At 41.9% G+C, this 25,509-nt stretch overlaps 1 protein-coding gene across 1 annotated transcript in view; it reads left to right on the plus strand.

Moving 5' to 3' along the window:
• Positions 1-11,012: 11,012 nt before the first annotated feature.
• Positions 11,013-25,509, plus strand: part of LOC136866006 (uncharacterized) — a 142,133-nt gene continuing 127,636 nt past the window's right edge. Inside the window, exon 1 of the mRNA XM_068226798.1 lies at positions 11,013-11,408. The gene's annotated coding sequence lies outside the window, so the exon portion shown is untranslated. The remainder of the gene's footprint in view (positions 11,409-25,509) is intronic.

Raw genomic sequence — 25,509 nt, forward strand, 5'->3', positions numbered from 1 at the left:
ATCATGCAGATTGTATACTAACAAGAAACACCCTTTTTTCTCTCCCCCATAACAGCAGCACAACTTTTTCGTTTCATTATCATGAATCCAGTCTTCTCAGTATCTAAGTTTACACAATTTAAGATATATACAGAGTTTCATTTATGTATGCCCTGCAGTTTTAACGTAACACTCGTTCATACAAACGTACATACATGCAGTGGTCTCTACGGTCTTTGATCCTCAAGGGCGTGGCTTGTCGACCATGGGGCCTTTAGGTGAGTCCTGTCATTGCTTCCACTGACTTATGCCAGGCTCCTCACTTTCATCTATCCTATACAACCTCACTTGGTCAACTCTTGTTCTTTTCCAACCCCGACGATATTAGATTCCCGATGCCTAGGGAGTCTTTCATTTTTACGCCCTTCGTGGCCCTTGTCCTTCTTTGGCCGATACCTTCGATTTTCGATTACTCGATACTGACCGCACTTAAGCGACTGCAGCCATCGAGCTCGGTGTGATTAATGTTAATAGGGGCCTAGTTGTACTTCTTCTTAAAACAATAATCACCACTACCACAACCACCACCACCTCCACTACGGTCTTTGTATGACATGGAAAGATATTTTAGTCAAACAAAATTGTTATTTTCACAATGTACCTACAACACGTAAATATTTATAAACCATTATTATTATTATTATTATTATTATTATTATTATTATTATTATTATTATTATTATTATTTCCGGCTCCACGGCTAAATGGTTAGCATACTGGCCTTTGGTTCAAGGGGTGTCGGGTTCGATTCCTGGTGGGGAGGGAGATTTTGACTTTCATTAGTTAATTCGTATGGCTTGGGGAATGGATATTTGTGATGTCTTCAGTATTAGGTTTCATCTTAGATAGGGCATCATCGTCACAGACGTGCAGGCCTCTCCGCAGGTCACACGCCATTATTATTATTATTATTATTATTATTATTATTATTATTATTATTATTATTATTATTATTGGCCTTCTGAGCCCAACCTATCAAACCTAGCTGGTTCGATCCTGGCTCAGTCCTGTGGTATTTCAAGGTCTTCAAATACCGTCAGCCTCGTGTCTGTAGATTTACTGGCACGTAAGAGAACTACTGCGTGACAAAATCCTTGTACATCGAAGTCTCCGGAACCGTAAAAGTAGTTTGTGGGATGTAAATTATTATTATTATTATTATTATTATTATTATTATTATTATTATTATTATTATTATTATTATTATTATTATTAATCTGTTTGTCCACCAGGGTTGGTTTTTCCCTCGGACTCTGCGCGGGATCCCACCTCTACCGCCCCAAGGGCAGTGTTCTGGAACGTGAGACGTTGGGTCGAGGATACAACTGGGGAGGAGGACCAGTACCTCTCCCAAGCGGCCTCACCTGCTATGCTGAACAGGGGCCTTGTGGGGGAGGTGGATATTGGAAGGGATATACAAGGAAGAGGGGAAGGAAGCTGCCGCGGCCTTAAGTTAGGTACCATCCGGGCATTTGCCTGGAGAAGTCCGAAACCAGGGAAAACCACTTCGAGGATGGCTGAGGTGGGAATCGAGCCCACTCAGTTGACATCACGTGGACCCTTTCCAGCCCTCGTACCACTTTTCAAATTTCGTATCAGAGCCGGGAATCGAACCTGGGCCTCCGAGGGTGGCAAGCTAATCACGCTAGCCACTACACCACAGAGGCGGACATATTATTATTATTATTATTATTATTATTATTATTATTATTATTATTATTATTATTATGGGGTGATGAAGGTTTCTACTGCGGGCTGAGAGATTACAAACTAAATAAACAAGTGACTACAGCTTGAAATAATTATCTAGAATAATACAATTGCAATGATGTGGGCATCTGAGGGTGTTTGAATGCGATAATCCATGTCAATGATCTCCCGCGCATTAAATAAATCAAACTGAAACACAATTTTACAGTTACTTCGTACTAATAATGCTCGGTTGTCAATATTTCCTTATTCTGTGGATGGGGAGCGGTTCAATACACCCGCAGTATCCCCTGATGGCCATAACTGGCAACTGAAATGAGTAGTCCCATTATCCTGGGAGCATGAGTTGGCGACCATGGGTCAGCTAACTGAGTGTGTTATTGCTTCCATTTACCTATCCGGCTGGCTCCTCACCTTCATCTTTCATATTGTCTTATTTGTGGTACACGAAAAGTGATGAAACTAAGTAGTTCTAGACAGCCAGTTTTCATTTAAAATGTGTGAAATTAACACTCTCCTGTTTTTCAAAGACGTGAAATTGAACAAATTTCGTAAAAATTGGGTTGAAGTTTCAAATGGGCAATATACATGAACAGGTTTATAATGCAAACATCTTAGAAATTTATTTTTTTACAGTTTCAATATGACGAATTTGGTCCTTATAAACGGGGGTCCCAGATTACTGATGACTATTCTAATTTGCTTCGTACTACACCTATATACAACTTAACATTTACTTCCGGTTGAGTAATAATTTGGAGAGTCTAGTAATAACACCAAGTTTTACTTCCTCTTAAAACAATAACTACAACATATTTGTACCGCTATGACTACAGCATTAGAATTTCCTATTATGAGGTACACTCAACTGCACGTCCGATTCTTATGGCTGAATGGTCAGTGTAGTGCTCTTCGTTCCAGAGAGACCTGAGTTCGATTACTGGTAGAGTCAGAGATTTTAATTAACCTGGGGTTCCTAGAGGCTCTCAACGTGGGAGCGTGGTTTGGTGAAGACGGGGCCCATAACTGAGTCCTAGCATTGCTTCCTGCCAGGCTCCTCACTTTCATCTGTCCTATCCTACCTTCCTTGTTCAACTCTTGTTCTTTTCCGATCCCGACGCTATTAAAGCATTCGAGGGCTAAGGAGTCTTAAATTTTCATGCCTTTCGTGGCCCTTGTCTTTCTTGGGCCGATATCTGCATTTTTGGAAGTGCCGGATCCCTTCTATTTCTCTCTCTGATTAGTGCTATATAGAGGATGGTTGCCAAGTTGTACTTCCTCTTAAAACAATCACCACCACCACCACCCAGAACAAATCTTGCTGCTTTCCTTTGGATCTTTTCTATTTCTCGAATCAAGGAATCTTATTTAGGGTCCTATACACTGGAAATATACTCTAATTAGGTTCTTACCAGTGATTTATATGCCCTCTCCTTTACATCCTTACTAAAACCTGTAATACACTGATAACCATACAAAGAGATCTATAACCTGTATTAACATTAATAATGATAATAATCATCAACATTTCCTTAGCGTTGTCTCGTAATGGAGCAATGTCCGCTATTTTTCAAGCCAATCTCCACTTGGTTCTACTAAGCGCATCGCAAGATGAACATAGCGCATGTCTTCTTGAAGGCGATCAAGCCAGCGTTTCTTGGGCGACCTGGTGGCCTATTTCCAGATGGCGTGATGCGAAGTACCGTCTGTACAACAGATGAACCTTCTCTACGCTTTACGTGGCTATACCACCGAACATTACATGTAAAAAGCTTTAACAGATTCATTTCTAATAATAATAATAATAATAATAATAATAATAATAATAATAATAATCCCGTATTGAGTATATATCAAATAGTGAATATTTAAGCACAGTTCTCGCTCAGCGCAGAAACTGCCAATACTTGCTTTGAATCAGATACACACTTACCTCAATAGAAGTGAGTCTTTCTCTGCACATCGGGGCCAATAATAAGGAACAAAACAATAATCAATACCGGTACTACAAAGAGCTTTACCACTACGGCCCCGGGTTGACTTTAAATTCTGAAGCATTCAATGTATATACTATTTAAGAAATGGACATCAAAGACCTAACAATCTTTCATCAAGAAATACTTTAAACCAAGAGTGCTATTCACAACAGTGATCATTCAAGATTCTATAAAGCACAGCTGTTATTGCCAAGAACATTATCACGAGTTTAATGGACAATTCGACTGTTTTTTATCGATCAAATATCGTACCATACATCAATCAATGTTTTTTAATGTGTCTTGCCAATTTTAATAATATCTATTTTGTATTCTTATATATTAATTTTAATTTATTATAGCTGACGATGTCCCTTAGGGGACGAAACATGTACTATAAAAATTATAAATTATAAATTGTATTGAATAGGCAGACCACTTGTTTATAATACGGTATTTAAGTTTATTTTAAATATTCACTATTTTATTTTCATACCACCGAAGTCGAGTCTCACGCATGTTGTCTACAATCGGGGCAAATCCTATGATTTTTCCGGATTTCCGCAGTGTAGGGGTAGCATGGCTGCCTCTTACTCGGAGGCCCCGGGTTCAATTCCCGGCCAGGTCACGGATATTTACCTGGATCTGAGGGCTGGTTCGAGGTCCACTCAGCCTACGTGATTACAATTGAGCAGCTATCTGACGGTGAGATGGCAACCCCGGTCTAGAGAGCCAAGAATGACGGCCGTGAGGATTCGTCGTGCTGACCACACGACAACTCGTAATCTGCAGGCCTTCGGGCTGAGCAGTGGTCGCTTGGCAGGCCAAGGCCCTTCGGGGATGTTGCGCCATGGGGTTTGGTTTTTATATATATATGTGATAATGGTCCAGCCGTTTCAGGCCAAGTGACCAGCGAAGCATGCGCATCTCCATGAACTGAAGTGCTTGTTCGTGCTTGACTGTTGCTGTCCAGCATTCAGTCATAAAGAGCGACTGCGCGAACAACAGTCCTGTAAACCTTGGACTTAGAAGAGGATTGGTATCCGACCATAACTGTTCCCAAGTAGTTTGCCGCCACTCCATCCAGGCCGCATTTACTCACGGGCGTCTGAATAGCGTCACACTCAGTCACAGGTTTATGAGGGGTTTTCTCTTGCGACAACTACCGACGTATTGACCTGTGTTCCTTCCTTCCATTAATTGCAGACAGGAGCCAGGGAGGCTCAGGTCATATTTACTACTTCATGGTTCCAAGGCTCTTTATATGTTACCATTCTCCCATACCACTGTCATGGCTCGCCTAATCACAAGCAAAAATAAGAGTATACCTGAGTGAAAATCAATAAACGTCATTATTTAGAAATTATCAGCAAAATTATCCGCACTTCCATACAATTTGTATCCGCCAAGACACTAGTTTATCCGCGGATATCCGCATCCGTGCAGGGCTCTAACCATATTGCGATAAGTTTGCCACTTACTGAACGCAGGTCATTGGTACTTTTCAGTACTTCTGTAAAACTGTTCTTGTACACACCTTTTTCCTGAATCCCCCTTAACTGGTCTATCATTATCCCCCACCTGAAATACACCCGTACCTTTCATAAAATGCGACTGAAAGGGGGAAAAAAAGGGAGACTCTCAACTTGGAAGTTTGGGTTGGCGACTGCAGGAATCGTACCTTAGTATCCTCTGTGGGTGGGGGCGGTAGAATAACACCCACGGTATCTCTGCCTGTCGTAAGAGGGGACTAAAAGGGCCCACAGGGGCTCTTAACTTGGAAGCGGGGGTTGTTGACCATGGGACCCTCAGCTGAGTCCTGGCATTGGCTCCACTTACCTGTATCAGACTCCTCACTTTCATATATCCTATCCGACCTCCCTTGGTCAACTCTTGTTATTTTCCGACTTCGAAGGTCTGTCATTTTCATGCCCGTCGTGGCCCTTGTCTCTCTTTGCTGATACATTCATTTTTCGAAGAGCCGGATCACTTCCATTCTTTCTCTCTGATTAGTGTTATGTAAAGGATTTTTGCCTAGTTGTACTTCCTCTCAAAACAGTAATCACCACCATCACCACTTTCTCCTTAAAATCACTATGAGTTGGCTACGCCTTTCGAAGCGTGTAGATGTTAGGATTGCGGGCAACCGCAGAAAGACCTCGACAATGTTGTGACATGGACAGCAGACAATGATATGATGGTAAACGGGGTGAATAGTTAGATTGTGAGTTTCACGAGAGAAGAAGCTCTCTTAGTTTTAATTATTGCGTTGATGAGGTAATAGTACGTCACGAGGATCACTGTAAGTGTTTAGGTGTTAGGTGACCACATGACGGTTGATTGTAAATAAAAGTTACAGATCTCTTCATATATTCATGATGGTATTTAGGGGTTGTAGCAACGATGTAAAGGAGAGGACATATAAGTCACTATTAAGACTACACATTAGAGTATGGTTCCAGTGTATGGGACCCTCGTCAGTATTATATGTCCTCAGACACTCCCGCCACTATTGGCCATACGCCATTTTATTACTAGGATTATAGTACTTGATTCGAGAACTGGAAGAAATGCAAATAAATGCAGCACGTTTTGTTGTGTGTGATTTCCGACTAGTGTTACGTAAATGTTGCCAAGTTAGGGCTGGGAAGACTCGGGATAAAGGAGACGAGCTGTTCGACTAAACAGTATGTTCAGTGCTGTGAGGCGAGAGATGACGTGGAATGATAATTGTAGACGAATAAGGTGGAGCGGGAAAGATGACAATAAGAAGATAAAGTTGGAATTCACGAGGACAAATTGGGGCAAATATTCGTTTATAAGAAGAGGGGTTAGGCATTGGAATAATTTACCAAGAGGGATGTTTGATAAATAGCGCTTGCTTAAAAAAGACCTGTATAATGATATAAAATATTAAAAAGAGGGACTAAAGGCTGGAAGAAAGTACGCAAAAATGCTATCCAAGTTCGTTCATAATTTTAATTTTAATTAAATATTTACTGAATGTTGAAACAATGGAAAATTCTGGTGATATGCAACATGCTGTGAAAAAAAATGCGATTGAAATACTTTTTCTTTTAGACGCGTGTTTTTAGATTAACATATTTTAAAAATGCATTCCGAATTTGTTAAAAAAGTACTTTCAGAATTTAGAATGAAATATTTTTTTCCACCTAGAGTGAATACAGCGAACTCGCAATGGACATTCGGGAGGAAGAAATTGAAATTAGGACAACTGGAATCATATTTGGCACTAGGGTTACAGAAATTGGAATTCGGAAATCTTACATCTGTAAGCTTTGCAGTATAACACAATAGTCATCTCCAGGTTCTCAGGTGTAAAGAATCGTCGGCTTTCAGACAGCACGTTGCAAAACTTCAAGAAACTTCTCTACACATCAACGGATATTAAGGGTTCATACTTGAAGAAAGTGAGATCTTTTTTTTTTTTTTTCTTTCCAAAAATACTCACATCAACATTTTCTCCTTTCAATATTTCACTCACCTTGCACATAATTTTATACCCCTGGGATTTTTACAAACACTAATTTCATTTTTTTCATTTCATCTTCATTTCATTTTCTCTCTTCACAGATATGGTTCAAATATATATGTATATAGTCCACGCACCTTTTGGCGATATTAATTTGTATGGGGGGGGGGGGTGAGGAGTAAGGAGGGAGCTCTCCCGGTTCCGGTTATACTGCCAACTGAATGGAAATTAAATCTGAATTGAATCGATAATATGATCGATCGATATGAATTTTTTAAACATTGATTATCTTATGCCATCAACTGTGTCACACATACATTATTTAACATTATATAACATTTCTCGATGCGAATCTTGTTCCTGGTATGAATTCTATAGATTGGCTTTGCTGTGTAAACAACGGCAGTTACAGTACGTAAAGTGTATGCCAGATGTCGCACGGCGATGCATAAGCGATTCATAGTTAGTGTTTCAAAGGCTGCCAATATGAATCTCGAAGATAACCGAGTTCGATCGATTCAGTACTAGTGTGTGCATGTGCGCGTACTATACTTGCTACCGAAAAGTTATTGAAGAAGTGATGGGTGAACTAGTGAGAATTAGAATTGAGAATGGGCAGTATAAATGTAATCGAAGGAAGGTTGAGTTGCAAGAAAGTCGTTAAGACCTAAAAAAAGGACCGATAAGCCAAAAAACTCCGATAAAAGAAAAAAGAACAAATAAAACCCACAATTTTCTGGCCTACAATGATCCACAATGAACATATACAGTGGAACATCGATATCTCGAATCATCTCGGGAGCTAAATTTTATTTCGAGTTATCGAAATTTCGAGATATAGAGTATATAACAGTATTTAAAAATATACAAACAAACTCGTATTTTACGGCAACACTTTAATTATAACCATTATTATAGTAACTTTTTAGAAGACAAGATACGTACATACAGTAGTGAAACATGAAACATATCTCCGTTAATACCTTTGGAAGAAGTCCGTTAGTCTGTTCTATTTTTTTTTTACTACAGTCGAACCTGCCCTAACGGGCACCCTTATTCAGCGGACACCTCCCTATACGAACAATTTTCCTCGGAACCGATTTTATTTTACATAAGACAAGTGTTAAACTGGCCTCATTTTAGCTGACACCTCGAACTCCGGACAGCGGACAGCGTAATTTGTCCCGTCCACTTGACTTAAGCGGACACTTCACACGTTGCCGGACAATTTATTACGCCGGACCACATGTCATCCTTTCTTTTAAAACCATTCTTCAGACATAAGGAAATATCTTTTGAATGTTTGTACTGTTTCGCGAGCAAGGGGAGAGGAGATACATCGGAATGCAGTTCTACCTAGTGGTGTACAGACCTATTCCGAGAATTCTAATTGCCCAGAAATGTTGCCAGAGACTGTTGACTCACAACTTACCTGGGGATTTTTTTCCCTTTTTGCATCATTCTATTCATAACTCGGATTTTCGCTGATAAGGTCGAGCTCAGGTAGCCAACTTGAGAAGGAAAAGGCAGTACAGGCGCTAATTAGTGAGACAGAAATACCGTAGCACTTCAGTTGTCTGTTAAACATGATTAACAATGGATTACTTCACAAAGCTGTAATGTTTGTAAATGATCTAAAATCACTTACAATAACTCTCTATAAAATAATAACACAGAAATAACTTAGAATAATAAAAATAAAGATATGTATGCTTATATTTAAGCTGGATGTTCTTTGCCTTTAAAATGTACGATTTTTACAAACTTGTTTTAGCGGACACCTCTCGTAACGGACATTTTTCCTCGGAACCGATGGTGTCCGCAGAAGAGAGGTTCGACTGCATTAACCTTCTTTTCTTCCACATAATTTACAACATTTATTGCTGTGAAAACTCTTGTCACTTACATTCCACTGACTCTGTATGTAGGATAGAAGAATAGCCACTGCACTTAACGCTTGGTACAGGAGAAGGCAGCTCCAACTCTTTTTGCTGGTATTCTTCTTCTTCTTCTTCTTCTTCTTCTTCTTCTTCTTCTTCAGCGTTGTCGGTATCTATAGGAGGCTTGACCTCTCTAACATCAAGGTCCACATTTATAAAAGCCTCATAATCAGCTTCGCTGTTAACAAGCCGCTGATACACCACCCATTCTTCAGGAGCAAGATTGACTTCCTCCTCTTCGTGTTCTGAAGCTCCTGAGTTACCTTTCAAAATGCCGCTTTGCCGAAGCAGTCTACAGTTGTTTCGTACTTCACATAAGCCCACGATTTACTCAGCATCGTTATCGACTGTAGTAGATTAATGATTCCTAGGATTCAATACCTCTCTGAATTCTCTGAACAGCCCTCTTCCTATTGAAATACTTCAAGTTTTTAATCACACCTTGGTCCGTGGGCTGTGGTTTGGATGTTTACGTTCGGTGGCAAGAAGACTACGCGTACTGCCTTTAACTCCTGAATGAGCACCTTGCTATGAGCAGGGTAGTTGTCTACGAAAAGGAGGATTTTCCTCTCTTCCACGTCAATACCACGCAGCCGAGATTCATAATTGGAGCTTTTGATCCGCGAGCTCGCGGGTTGCTTTCGTACGTGACCGGTAATTAATTCACACCCGAGAAACAGCGAGGCTTCACCGATTTTCCGATCACTAGAAGTTCTGTTCCCGTCTTATTAGCTCACAGCATAACTGTAACCGTTTCTTCACTTGTTAACTGTTCCCCACAAATCACAAATGACGTATTGCACAGTTAATGCTGTACAAAATTCGAGTTATAGAGTATTTTTTGTTTCAAGAGAGGAAATGTTTGCTTCGAGAAATCGAGAAATTCGTGTAACCGAATTTCGAGTAATAGAGAAATAAATACACATGAAGAATAGGATAAACGGCCGGGAAATTTAAGTTTCTTCGGGGTACTGAAAATTCGAGTTATGGAGGTTTGAGATATCCAGGTTCGACTGTATTATGTTGGGCCTCATCTCCGGACATTCTTCTTCTTCTTCTTCTTCTTCTTTTAATCTGTTTTCCCTCTAGGGTCGGTTTTTCCCTCGGACTCAGCGAGGGATCTCACCTCTACCGCCTCAAGGGCAGATCCTGGATCTTCAGACTCTGGGTCGGGGGATACAACTGGGGAGGATGACCAGTACCTCGTCCAGGCGGCCTCCCCTGCTATGCTCAACAGGGGCCTTGTGGAGGGATGTGAAGATTGGATGGGACAGGCAAGGAAGAGGGAAGGGAGCGGCCGTGGCCTTAAGTTAGGTACCATCCCGGCATTTGCCTGGAGGAGAAGTGTGAAACCACGGAAAACCACTTCCAGGATGGCTGAGGTGGGAATCGAACCCACCTCTACTCAGTTGACCTCCCGAGGCTGAGTGGACCCCGTTCCAGCACTCGTACCACTTTTCAAATTTCGTGGCAGAGCCGGGAATCGAACCCGGACCTCCGGGGGTGGCAGCTAATCACGCTAACCACTACACCACAGAGGCGGACCTCCAGACACTCGAGATAAAAAAAAACTTCCTCAACTTTCGAGCCCTACTGGTAAAATTTCGACTGTTTTGGAAATTATTTATCAGGCAAACAAGTGGTAGGGGATCTGCCACCTGGGTGACAGCACTAAATGCAGATCAGTGGTGATTGGCTGATTGATTGCACGGTCGCGTTACGCTCGATCTAGGTCTCGTGTTCACGTTCCTTCAAACGCAGCTCCTCAACGAGACAATTATATTTAAAGTAAAAGTAAATAGGTGGCGTTTTAAAGCCTGCTGTTGAGACATGCGCACTGCCAGTCAACTTGAAGGAGCTAATTTAGTCTCACTGCTGCAAGCCAGAGAGAAACTCCTGAGAGCGGTGATAAACAGTGTAAATACATTGCGCACGTTCGGGACAGATAAGCTGTGCACAGCACTTTCCTTTAGAATCTCGTCACAATGACAACGGCTGACGAATGTGTGAAGAAAATCAGTTTACGGTTAGTTGTGATGACTCTGCTCTTCGTGGTCGTCGTGTTCGCCGGGCTGCTCTTCGTCGAGAGAACGTCCTACGACTCAGACCAGGTCGTGAAGGGAACTAATGACACTCTGCTAGAAGGGAATATTATTAATATGCCCACACGATGTAAAACAGGTTATCGATACCTGGCAGGTCGATGTCGTAAGGTGTATTGAGTACGGCATTGGTGTTGCTGACATTGCGGTAAGTAGGCAGCTTTCCTCTAAATACAAGGTATAATAATAATAATAATAATAATAATAATAATAATAATAATAATAATAATAATAATAATAATAATAATAATAATAATAATAATAATAATAATAATAATAACTTTTCATTCTTCCTTGGAATCTTTCCATTCTTAAAACCTTATTTTCAAACATCTCTCTATCCACAGTCTCTTCTTCTCCGACTTTATTTATTTTTAAATCTTTCTTGACCTCTTGTATCGAACTTGCTCTTGACTTTTTCTAGCAAAGGTATTTAAATATATGTTTTGTCAATCCGTTACTACCCATTATATAGATATATCCAAAAATAGTAATCTCGTTTTTCTTATTGCGCTTCTGTTATATTTTCTATGCTCTGGTATATTTACTTATTACTTTTTAATTTCTATTGTTCTGTCGTTTCCATTGGAACTGGGATTTTTCTCACGATTCTTCTTTCTAGTAGGCCTACTTCAAGTTTATCAAAACTATAGGCCTAGTTCAAAACTAGACGTTCACTTGCATGAAGACATTCTGGTTTCACCACCGTATTGTAGTGCCTTATTTTAATATCTTTATGTAAGAATTTCTTGGTGTGAAAATTCTTAGTGATGCCATACGCTCTTTCCATATTGTGTAACCTTTCTTCTACTGCAGATTTTCCTAAGCAATTTTTTGATTTATTTCTCCCAAGTATTTGAATTTCTTTACTTTCTCTATTCGACCAGCATCTATCTATCTGGCATTTCTTTTTATATTTGTAATACATTTCTTTGTTTTCTACAGAGATTCTCAAACCTTTTTTGTTGATTTTTTTTCCAAGAGATTGAGTTGTGTTTGCATCTGTCAGGTTCTCCGAAAGTATAGCAAAATCGTTTGCTAATGTCAGGCAATTAATCTCAACACCAATTTATTTTTTCCCCGAACTTACTGAAGAAATTTTATGTTCATTAATTTTCGATATTTGCAGTGATGGGAACATTGCAAGAAAAATAACTGAGTTGGATGACAGTTACTTGAAACATTTTACTGAATTAAAATTACAAATTACTTTTTTAAACAAGTAATCAGTAAAAGCAAATTACAATTACATTACAGAAATTCAATCTTAGGGAAATCACTGTCATCGTTTTTCTCGCTTGGGGCTGAAATATTACCAAAGTTACCAAACAAAATATTTTACACTACTGCGTGGCTGTCATAACTAATGTGACTATACACGATACCTTGGAAATTTAAAAAAAAATACTTTCTTTCCATATTTTTTGTTGGTGAATTTTAGCATTCAAAAATTCTCATTTATTATTATTATTATTATTATTATTATTATTATTATTATTATTATTATTATTATTATTATTATTAGGTCTCTTATTTCATTCATTTGCCCTCCAGGATTGGTATCCCCCGGACTCAGCGAGGGATCCCACCTCTACCGCCTCAAGGTAGTGTCCTGGAGCGTGAGACATTAGGTCGGGGATACAACTGGGAAGAATGGCCAGTACCTCGCCCAGGCGGCCTCACCTGTTATGCTGAACAGAGGCCTTGGTGGGGTATGGGAAGATTGGAAGCGATAGACAAGGAAGAGGGAAGGAAGCGGCCGTGGCCTTAAGTTAGGTACCATCCCGGCATTTGCCTGGAGGAGAAGTGGGAATCCACGGAAAACCACTTCCAGGATGGCTGAAGTGGGAATCGAACCCACTTCTATTCATTTGACCTCCCGAGGCTGAGTGGACTCCGTTCCAGTCCTCGTACCACTTTTCAAGTTTCGTGGCAGAGCCGGGAATCGAACCCGGTCCTCTGGGGGTGGCAACTAATCACACTAACCACTACACCACAGAGGCGGACCCATTGAAACCCCAGAGTCAATTAATGAGTGTGTCAGTCTTGAAAAATGGATTTTGCTCAAGTCAAATGAACGAACATTGAGATATGGTAACGGCTTGTTTTAAGAGTTGTTTCTTAACTCCATATCTGAGTTTTTTTTTTTTTTTAGTCGTGTGCTCTAACCATAGTACTAATGACGCAAACGCTAACCGAGTCAGTTCCTGGTAAAATCGTCAAGGCGCAGTTAGAGGGAAATCACAACATTGATTCTTCCTCCGCCTGATAACGAATGCTCCACGTGCGTCTATCACTACGTGACTTGCCTGCCGCTCTGTTCCCTGGCACAGAGATCTCCTCAGATCTGACAAAAGTTCCAGTGAGAACTCTGTCATACAACGATATCTTTACAATGTATCCTCACCGATTTGGTCACTTTTAATATTTACCTTTGAACCACGATACGTCCTTTGTCCAAAATTAAAACACTATTCTTTTAAAATTAATAAATATCTGGCACTTCTGCGTAGTTCACCACATGTTCCTTGTATCTGTGTCCGACTCATTGGCTGAATGGTCAGCGTTGAGGCCTTTGGTTCAGAGGGTCCCGGGTTCGATTCCCGGCCAGGTCGGGGATTTTAATCGCCTCCGATTAATTAATTCTTCAGGCCCGGGGACTAGGTGTTTGTGTTTGTCCCAACACTTTCATCTTCATATTCACACAACACTCTACACTACCAACCACCACAGAAACACGCAATAGTGATTGCATCCGTCCATATAGGGTTGGCGTCAAGAAGGGCATCCTTCCGTAAAACAGGGCCAAATCCACATGTGCTGCACAGTCCGCACCCGCCATCTCATGTGGGAAAAGCGGTAGAAGAAGGAGAAGAAGAATATGATGTTCCCTGTAAGTGCATAGCTGTTATCTACTTCAGGAGTTAAGTTCATTTACCACGTGTAGCCTACTTGTGAGAACTTTCAATGGTTCAAATACCAATCAATCAATCAATCAATCAATCAATCAATCAATCAATCAATCAATCAATCAATCAATCAATCAATCAATCAATCAATCAATGATCTTCATTCGGTTTGTCACTCAGATGACAGATTCCCTATCTATTGTTTACCTAGACTTTCCTTAAATGATTTCACAGAACATGGAAATTTACCAAACACTTACCTTGATAAATTATTTAATTCTCCAATTTCTCCTCCAATAAATGAATATTTGCTCCAATCTGTCCTCTTGAATTCCAACTTCATCTTCATAGTATGAGCTTTCCTACCTTTAAAAGATTCACTCAAGCTTATTAAATAAGACACATTTTGTCTACCAATGTCATTCTATGCCATATCTCCACTGACAACTCAGAACATACCACTTAGTCGAGCAGCTCGTCTCCTTACTCCGAAGTCTTCCCAGGCCAAAGTTTGCAACATTTTCGTAAACTACCCTTTTGTCGGAAATCATCCAGAAGGAATAGAATATTTTCCAGTTCTGCTATCTAGGAGGCCTGGTGTGGGTCTCATACACTGGAACCATATTCTGATTCTTGTCTTACCAGAGACTTATATGCCCTCTCCTTTGCATCCTTGCTACAACCCCTAAACACCCTCATAACCATGTGCAGAGATCTGTACCTTTTATTTGATTACTCCAATGAAGGTCATTCCTGTCCGCTTCTGTGCTGCAGTGGTTAGTGCGGTTATCTGCCACCACCGGAGGACCAGGTTCCTGCCACGAAATTTGAAACGTCGTACGAGGTCTGGGACGGGTCCACTCAACCTCGGGAGGTCGATTGAGTAGAGGGGTATTGGTAACCACCTCAGCCATCCTCGAAGTGTTTTTCCGAGCTTTTTTTTTTTTTGCTAGTGGCCTTATGTCGCGCCGACACAGATAGGTCTTATGGCGACGATGGGATAGATAAGGCCTAGGACTTGGAGAGAAGCGGCCGTGATCTTAATTAAGGTACAGCCCCAGCATTTGCCTAGTGTGAAAATGTGAAACCACGGAAAACCATCTTCAGGGGTGCCGACAGTGGGGTTCGAACCTACTATCTCCCGAATACTGGCCGCACTTAAGCGACTGCAGCTATCGAGCACGGTGACACAATCTTTAAACGAAAACACAGCTCAACACGCTAACTGCCCACTTCAGAAGCGAGTGATCCACGGATCGAATATCGCCTCCGTAGTCTGTTTGTTTACTTATCTTGCTTCTGTGATCTTTATCATCCACGTACAAGGAATGTTGTTGTTGTTAAAATCTGCCTTACGTCACACCGACAGAGACAGGTCTTGAGGCGACGATGGGATAGGAAAGGGCTACGAGTGGAAGGGAAGCGGAAGTGGGCAAGGTACAGCCACAGCATTGCCTGGTGTGAAAATGGGAAACCACGGAAAGCCATCTTCAGGGCTGCCGACAGTGGGGTTCGAACCCACTATTTCTGGAATGCAGGCTGATAGCTACGTGACCAAACCGCGCAGCCATTCGCTCGGTACGTGCATGTAGCAACACAACTATTACAACTATGTATATCGTACCATGAGAGATAGACAACAAGTATATCGTCAAAGACTTGCTAAAATGATTTTGTGAATGCCTTAGTTACGAACCTTTACCTAAAACTGCTTAAATGCTAAACTTTCCATTGTGATACCAAACTCGTAATAATCAGTTATAACTGCACGTCCGTAGTTCATGAAACAATGTATGTTGAATACTCATCCCGAAAGTTGGTTGAATCCTCAACAGCTCCACCATGACCATGATCTAGAAGTTACTGAAGGGGAGTACTGAGGAAATGAGAAGTGAGGTAGTATCCCGTTGCTTTCCTCACTGAGCCGGAAGTTGCTATTACGTATCAGTCTGCCAATCCCACTAAAACGCACACACGTGTCAACGTTGTGAGTGATATTTTCACACCATTTATAACAGGAACTGGCTGCATATGTTACTAGCATCGCGCAGGCACTTTCACATTGTCAAAGCCAAAATGTGAGACCGGGACAAGTTAATGAAAATAAAGACAAAGCATACTGTAGACACTAGATTCCCATATAGTCAAAAGATAAGGCCTAATCCGATTTCTCAAAGAGGAGCAAATCGCAATGTGTATATTATTATATGTACGTAGATGAAAGAAACAGAGCGAAACAAATAGTTGTTGAATCCAAAAAGAAGTCGTGGGAAGATTTTGGTAATAACCTGGAAAGGCTAGGTCAAGCAGCAGGGAAACCTTTCTGGACAGTAATAAAGAATCCTAGGAAGGGAGGGAAAAAGGAAACGAACAGTGTGTTGAGTAATTCAGGTGAACTCATAATACATTCCAGGGAATCGCTGGAGAGGTGGAGGGAATATTTTGAACATCTTCTCAATGTAAAAGGAAATCTTCCTGGTGCTGTTGTGAACAGCCAAGCTCATGGGGAGGAGGAAAATGATGTTGGTGATATTACTCTTGAAGAAGTGGAAAGGATACTAAATAAACTCCATTGTCATAAGGCAGCAGGAATAGATGAAATTAGACCTGAAATGGTGAAGTATAGTGGGAAGGCAGGGATGATATGGCTTCGTAGAATAATAAGGTTAGCATGGAGTGTTGTTAAGGTACCTTTAGATTGGACAAAAGCAGTAATTGCACCTATCTATAAGCAAGGGAACAGGAAGGATTGGAACAACTATTGAGGTATCTCATTGATTAGTATACCAGGCAAAGTATTCACTGGTATCTTGGAAGGAAGGGTGCGATCAGTCGTTGAGAGGAAGTTGGATGAAAACCAGTGTGGTTTCAGACCACAGAGAGGCTGTCATGATCAGAATTTCAGTATGCGCCAGATAACTGAAAAATGTTACGAGAGGAATACGCAGTTGTGTTTATGTTTCATAGATCTAGAGAAAGCATATGACAGGGTACCGAGGGAAAAGATGTTCGCTATAGTGCGAGACTATGGATTTAAAGGTAGATTATAAAAATCAATCAAAGACATTTATGTTGACAATCGGGCTTCAGTGAGAATTTGTGGCAGAATGAGTTCTTGGTTCAGGGTACTTACAGGGGTTAGACAAGGCTGTAATCTTTCAACTTTGCTGTTCGTAGTTTACATGAATCATCTGCTGAAAGGTATAAAATGGCAGGGAGGGATTCAGTTAGGTGGAAATGTAGTGAGCAGTCTGGCCTATACCGACGACTTGATCTTAATGACAGATTGTGCCGAAAGCCTGCAGTCGAATATCTTGCAATGAGTATGGTATGAAAATTAGCCTTTCGAAGACTAAATTGATGTCAGTAGGTAAGAAATTTAAGAGAATTGAATGTCAGATTGGCGATACAAAGCTAGAATAGGAGGTAGATAATTTCAGGTATTTAGGTTGAGTGTTCTCCCAGGATGGTAATATAGTAAGTGAGATTGAATCAAGGTGTAGTAAAGCTAATGCAATGAGCTCGCAGTTGCGATCAACAGTATTCTGTAAGAAGGAAGTGAGCTCCCAGACAAAACTATCTTTACATCGGTCTGTTTTCAGTCCAAATTTGCTTTACAGGAGCGAAAGCTGGGTGGACTCAGGATATCTTATTCATAAGTTAGAAGTAACAGACATGAAAGTAGCGAGGATGATTGCTGGTACAAACAGGTGGGAACAATGGCAGAAGGGTACTCGGAATGAGGAGATAAATGCTAATTTAGGAACGAACTCGGTGGAGGAAGCTGTACGCATAAACCGGCTTCGGTGGTGGGGTCATGTGAGGCGAATGGAGGAGGATAGGTTACGTAGGAGAATAATGGACTCTGTTATGGAGGGTAAGAGAAGTAGAGGGAGACCAAGACGACGATGGTTAGACTCAGTTTCTAACGATTTAAAGATAAGAAGTGTAGAACTAAATGAGGCCACAGCATTAGTTGAAAATAGGGGATTGTGGCGACGTTTAGTAAATTCACAGAGGCTTGCAGACTGAACGCTGAAAGGAATAACAGTCTATAATGATAACGTATGTATGTATGCATGTTATTTGCAATTTATTTTACGTCACACCGACACAGGTAGGTCTTGTGGCGACGATGGGATAGGAAAGGGCTAGGAGTGGGAAGGAAGCGGCTGTGACTTTAATTAAGGTACAGCCCCATCATTTTCCCGGTGTGAAAATGGGAAACCACGGAAAACCATCTTCAGGGCTGAACGGCAGAGGAGTTCGAACCCACTATCTTCCGAATATGTAAAGGTTGTTGGATATAAAGACAATGTCTTGATAGAGGAGGCGACTAACAATGGCGAAGTACTGAAATTTACCTATGATAATAAAGACATTTATCAAAAGGTGCAAAAGTTGAATGCTAGAAAGGCCGCTGGATTTGATAAGATTTCTGGGGATATATTATAAGCTATGGGATGGGATATAGTGCCATATCTGAAATACTTATCTGATTACTGTTTGCATGCAGGAGCAATACCAAATGAATGGAGAGTTGCAATAGTAATCTAAATGTACAAGGGAAAGGGTGACAAACATAAAGCGGAAAGTTACAGACCAGTCAGTTTGACATGTGTAGTTTGAAAGCTCTGGGAAAGCATTCTTTCTGATTATATTAGACACGTTTGCGAAATTACTAATTGGTTCGATAGAAGGCAGTTCAAGTTTAGACGAGGTTATTCCAGTGAAGCTCAGCTTGTAAGATTCCAGCAAGATATTTTAGATTCAGGAGGTCAAATGGACTGTATCGCGATTGACCTATCCAAAATTTTGGATAGGATAGGTCATGGGAGATTACCGACAGAAGTTATGGCAATTGGACTAGACAAAAGAGTGGCTGAATAGGTGGCTACATTTCTCGAAAATAGAACTCAGAGAATTAGAATAGGTGAAGCGTTATCTGATCCTGTAATGAATATGAGGGGGGCCACGCAGGGCAGTATTATTGGACCTTACATATAAAAATTATATGAGTAAAGATGTGGAATCACAGATAAGGATATTTGCAGATTATGCTATACTGTATAGAGCAGTAAATAAGTTACAGGATTGTGAGCGACTGCAGGAGGACTTAAAAAATGTAGTGAGATGGACAGCAAGCAGCGGTGTGGTAAATGGGATGAAAAGTCAAGTTGTATGTTTCACCGAGAGGAAAAGTCCTCTCAGTTTTAATTACTGAGTTGATGGGGTAAAAGTACCTCATGGGGAACAATGACAGTACCTAGGTGTTCATATAAGGAATTAACTTCATTGGGATAATCATATTAAAGAAGTGATTAAGGAAGGTTTCATAGCTCTTCACATGGTTATGAGAGTATTTAGGGGTTGCAGTATGGATGTAAAAGGGAGAGCGTATAAGTCTCTGGTAAGACCGCAGTTAGAGTACAGTACAGCTCAAGTATATCGGACCCTCACCAGCACTACTTGTTACGAGAACTGGAAAAAATCCAAAGGAAAGCAGCGCCATTTCTTGTGGATGATTTTCGACAAAGGAATAGTGTTATTAAAATGTTGCAAACTTTGTGCTGGGAAGACTTGGGAGAAAGAAGACTAGATGCTGGACTATGTGGTATGTTTCTAGCTGTCAGTGGTGAGTTGGCGTGGAATCATATAAGTAGAAGATTAAGCTTGAGTGGAGCTTTTAAAAGTAGGAATGATCACAATATGAAGATAAAATTAGAATTCAAGAGGATAAACTGGGGAAAATATTCATTTATAGGAAGATGAATAAGGGAATGGAATACATTTTCAAGGGAAATATTCGATAAACTTCCAAGTTCGTTGAAAATGTGTAAGAAAAAGCTAGGTAAGCAATTATAAGTAAATGTAAATATGAGATAAATAATTGGTAGGGAATCTGCCACCTGGGCAACCACCCTAAATGCAGATCATTGATGACTGATTGGTTGAATGCAAGCTTGCAGCTGCGCGCCCCTAACAATGCGCAAATTAGTCATTCACTTTTGTCAAATACATATTAATAATGTTATTTGTATTACGTCCCACTAACTACTTTTGCAGTTTTCGGAATCGTCGAGGTGCCGGAATTTAGTCCCGCAGGAGTTGTTTTACGTGCCAGTAAATCTACCGACATGAGGCTGACATATTTGAGCACCTTCAAATACCACCGGCTGAGCCAGGTTCGAACCTGCCAAGTTTGGGTTAGAAGGCCAGCACCTCAACCGTCCGAGCCTCTCAGCCCGACTGCGTATATCTTTAATGTGTTTCTAAAGCAAATAACGTACAAACTACGTAAAAAATACATCCATGGATACACTACGAAGGCGAGATTCGATCCGTGGCATAAGTTTCTCAGGTTCTTCAATTGAGCTGCATGTATTGGAAGTCACTACTGGTTTTGTCCGACTCGTTGGCTGAACGGTCGGCGTACTGGCCTTCGGTTCAGAGGGTCCCGGGTTCGATTCCCGGCCGGGTCGGGGATTTTAACCTTAATTGGTTAATTCCAATGGCAAGGGGCTGGGTGTATGCGTTGTCTTCATCATCATTTCATCCTCATCACGGCGCTCAGGTCGCCTGCAGGCGTCAAATAGAAAGACCTGCATCTGGCGAGCAGAACCCGTCCTGCGATATCCATACGACATTTCATTTTCACTACTGGCGTTGAGGTCTAAGGCCTGTTTGGAATATCTTCCCTTTCTCTGCAGTATTTTCCTTCAGTGTTTTCCATTGCTGGAATACAAGTATATGCAACGCAATCCTTTCGCGTTACGCTAGGAGTGATCATTACGCAGATGGCCTTTCCTTCCCAAAATGCCTACAAAATGACCCTTCATGTTTAAACTGACACACAATCCAAGCATTCATCCTGCGTGTCAACAAGTTTGTGTCCAGGCAGGACGTGGCTCCGTTCTGGTCTGGGCGGCGTTTACATGGTCGCAATTCGGCCACATTGTCCGGCCGCAAGGAGCGCTGACAGGTGCACGTTATGCGGACATTCTTTCAGACCATCTGCATCCCTTTCTGGCCCTAGAGTACCCTGATTGAGATGCCATGTTTCAACAGGACAATGCACCATGTCACTGCTCTGTGGTGGCACGCAGGTGGCTGGAGGAGCACTGCAGTTGGGTTACGACCATGGATTGGCCCTCCAGATCCCCGATTGCAGTCCATTTATGGGACGCTGTCGATGCTGGTCTCCGCACCAACTACACAAGACCAATTGTGGGTAGCAGTGCAAGATTCGAGGATTCAGATCCCTCCAGAACGATTCCAACAACTTGTAGAATCGATGTCGCGCTTTATGTCTGCCGTCTTGAGGGCTCGCGGAGAAGCAACTCGTTATTAACGCCATTCCCATGATTTTTGATCACTCAGTGTAAGGGGCCCCAGGGGCTCATAACTTGGGAACGTGCGCTGGAGATCACGGATTCCTTAGCTGAGACCTGACATTGCTTTCACTTCCATCTGTCCTATCCGACCTTCCTTGTCGACCCCGGCGGTATTGGGTTCTAGAGAGTCTTTAATTTTCACGCCGTTCATGGCCCTTTTTTTCCTTTGGCCTTTACCTTCATTTTTCGAAGTGTTGGGCATTTTCCCCAATCCCCTCGTCGCTACAAGACCTATCTGTGTCGGTGTGACGTAAAACAAATTGTAAACGCAACCAACAGAAAACATGCAAATATATAAACAGGACTGAGCTTTTGACATTCAATGCAGAATAAGAATTTTGCTAAGGATATTAACAATAGAGTAATTATTTTTGTAGTTACCTAATCCCATCCCCGGAGGGTCGGGTTCGATTCCGGGCTCTGCCACAAAATTTGAAAAGTGGTATGAAGGCTGGTACGGGGTCCACTCAGCCGCGGGAGGTCAAATGAGTAGAGGTGGGTTCGATTCCCAGCTCAGCCTTCCTCGAAGTGGTTTTCCGTGGTTTCCCACTTCTCCTCTAGGCAAATGCCGGGATGGTACCTAACTTAATGCCACGGCCGCTTCCTTCCCTCTTCCTTGTCTATCCCTTCCAGTCTTCCCATCCTTCCACAAGGCCCCTGTTCAGCACAGCAGGTGAGGCCGCCTGGGCGAGGTACTGGTCATTCTCCCCAGTTGTATCCCCCAACCCAATGTCTCACGCTCCAGGACTCAGCCCTTGAGGAGGTAGAGGCGGGGTCCCTCGCTGAGTCCGAGGAAAAAACCAACCCTTTAGGATAAACAGATTAAGAAAGAAAGAAATTAAGTTACCTAATCATCACCAGTTATTGAACGTGTAGTACCGGTGCCATTTCAATACAAGTTAGTAATATTTTGGGAAGCTACAGGACCCTCCTTTGATTTTCTTGTTAATAGCAAGCTCAGATGATAATTTTCCGAGTTTCGTTCATAGTCATGTGGGAGGAAATGTGCGGAAAAAATATTCCATTTTTAGCGTTGATTTAGTCAGCTCTCTTACATCCCAATACCCGCTTAGCCGGCTACTCAACGTTCTTGGGAAGCTGTGGTTATATTATCAGTTGTATTGGAGGCAACTCTTCAACAGTAATTATTCCTGCTTTTACTTATTGTACTTACTCCTGTGTTAAAATAGATTCGTCGCGAACTAATTCACCTAATAAACTCGTATTATTTATTTATATATAGATTTATTTAATTATCTGTAGTATGGTTTTAAGTGCCGAGAGTGTCCGGGGATATGTCCGGCTTGCCTCGTGCCGCCCTTGTACGGCATACCCTCAACGAGAGTGGGCGGCGTCTGCCGTGAATGGCAACTGCGTGTTTTTGTGAGTTGCAGAAATGTTGGGGACAGTGCAAATATCCAGTCCGGGAATCGAATCCGGGGCCTTCTGAACCGAAGGTGACTACGCTAACCATTCAACCAAGGAATTGCACAATAAACTCGAAAATAACACTTAAACAGGTGACCAAACACTACTTACTCACGATGCAACTTGGTGCACGTGGGAGATGTGTATTCTCGGTGACGTCATAGGCCGCTTCCTTCCTATTCCTAGGCCTTTCCCGTTCCATCGTCGCGATAAGACCTATCTGTGTCGGTGGGACATAAAGCAAATAGCAAGAAAAAAAAGAGAACGCGAAGAACTGTATACAAATAGCAAGAAAGAAAAGAGAACGCGAAGAACTGTATACAAATTCTTCTTTTTGTTCTTCTTCTTCTTGGCATCTTCCCCAATATATTGGGTCCGGCACTTGAATGGGAACTTGGTCCAGTTTTACGACCGGATGCCCTTCCCGTGGAGTTCTTCACTATTGCGTGGTTCCGTGGTGGTTGATAGTGTGATGTGTACTAAGAGTAACACAGTCACTCAGTCTCCGAGTCACAGAGATTCGAGTGGGGTTCGAACCCCACTCGGAAAATGATCTTCTGAGCTTGCTATTAAAAAGAAAATCAAAGGAAGGTCCTGTAGCTTCCCAAAATATTACTAACTTGTATTATACCTCCATCAATCAATCACCTGACTTGATTGGATGCTGCAACGCTGCGCCTTATAACGCACATATCTCTCTGAATGCCAACTGTGCTCCTCCTGTGGGTGGAGGCGGTAGAATATCACTCACAGCATCCCCTGCTTGTAGTACGTGATGACTAAAAGGGGTCCCAAGGGCTCTCAACTAGGGAGCGTGGGTTGTGACCACGGGGCCCTTAGCTGAGTCACTGCATTGCTTCATCTTACTTTTGCTAGGCTCCTCACATTCATCTATCTTATCCCACCTCCCTTGGTCAACTCTTGTTCTTTTCCGACCTCGACGCTATTAGAGTACTCGAGGCCTAGGGAGTCTCATTCACGCCCCTTATGGCCCTTGTCTTCTTTTGGCCGATACCTTAATTTTTCAAAGTGTTGCAACCCTTCTATTTTTACTTCTCTTATTTATGTTATATAGAGGATGGTTGTCTAGTTGTACTTTCTCTTAAAACAATTATCACCACCACCACCATCATCACCACCACCACCTGCCAACTATACGCTGAAATCTTTCTTACGAAAGAATCTGAGAAGCAAATAACAATTATCTCGTCGCATATTTCCGGTAATATTTCAGAGAATCTAATCAGTATACTGGGTATATCTTTTAAAACTATAACCAGAAATATCTTCGAAACGCTGTACTGTTTTCACGGAATAGAAGTACAGCAGGCGTGGCTCATAAATGTAGCCCGTACAGAGTGATAAGGTAGTTTCCTAGCAACAGCAAGTATAAATAAACTATCTGCTGCCTAGAACGCGAAGAAGCGGGCGAGTTGCCCGTGCGGTTAGGGGCGCGAAGCTGTGAGCTCGCATCCGGGAGATAGTGGGTTCGAACCCCACTGTCGGCAGCCCTGAAGATGGTTTTCCGTGGTTTCCCATTTTCACACCTTAATTAAGACCCCGGATGCCCTTCCCATGGAGTCCTTCACTATTGCGTGGTTCGTGGTGGTTGATAGAGTGATGTGTACCAAGAGTAACACAGTCACTCAGTCTCCGAGACACAGAGATTAACCAAAGAATGTCAAAATCCCTGGGCCCAGTCGGGAATCGAGCCTGGAGCGCTCTGATTCGTAGACCACAGGACGCTGACCATTCAGCCAGGGAGCTGGACACTTAAAAATGAAAATCCACAGCCGGTTTCCAGTCATTCGACCGGATCAGAAATGTAATGAATGGAACTCCCATGTGGCGGTGAGGATAGGAATTGTGCCGGCTGCCGAAGCCTGTCACACTCCCCTGGAGCAATGATTAATGACTGACAGATGAAATGAAATGATACTGGAGAATGTTGTTGGAATGAAAGACGACAGAGAAAACCGAAGTAGCCGGAGAAAAACCTGTCCCGCCTCCACTTTGTCCAGCATAAATCTCACTTTGAGTGACCGGGATTTGAACCACGGAACCCAGCGGTGAGAGGACCTGGACACTGGATGCATAGACATTTTTTTCTTTTACTCAACATTGCCATATTGTGATGGACTTCTCTCCTTCTCAAGTACCACCTTCCATAAACACTCATGTTATATCTTATCATCTTCCGCAACTACTGACTGTTCCACCTGAAGAGAGCTGTTTCTTATTTTATCTCCTCGCGTGCTGCTTCACGCAGATCATAACATTTTACATTTGTCACGTTCGCCTTCGTCAGCTTACTCGACAGTCACGTACTTGCACATGACACAACTGGATTTTATTTACATAGCATTCCTTTAGTAGACCTAATGTGTTTGGAATAGCTGACATTTGTTCTCAGTGGAGGGAGATATAAGACCAAAGCTCTGTACACAAATTGTCCTCCATTTAACGTATCACGATACACTGGTTATTATTACCGGCGTGATAACTAGACCTGGGATTT

Source organism: Anabrus simplex, chromosome 3, assembly GCF_040414725.1.
Source record: "Anabrus simplex isolate iqAnaSimp1 chromosome 3, ASM4041472v1, whole genome shotgun sequence".
Classification (NCBI taxonomy): Eukaryota; Metazoa; Arthropoda; class Insecta; order Orthoptera; family Tettigoniidae; genus Anabrus; species Anabrus simplex.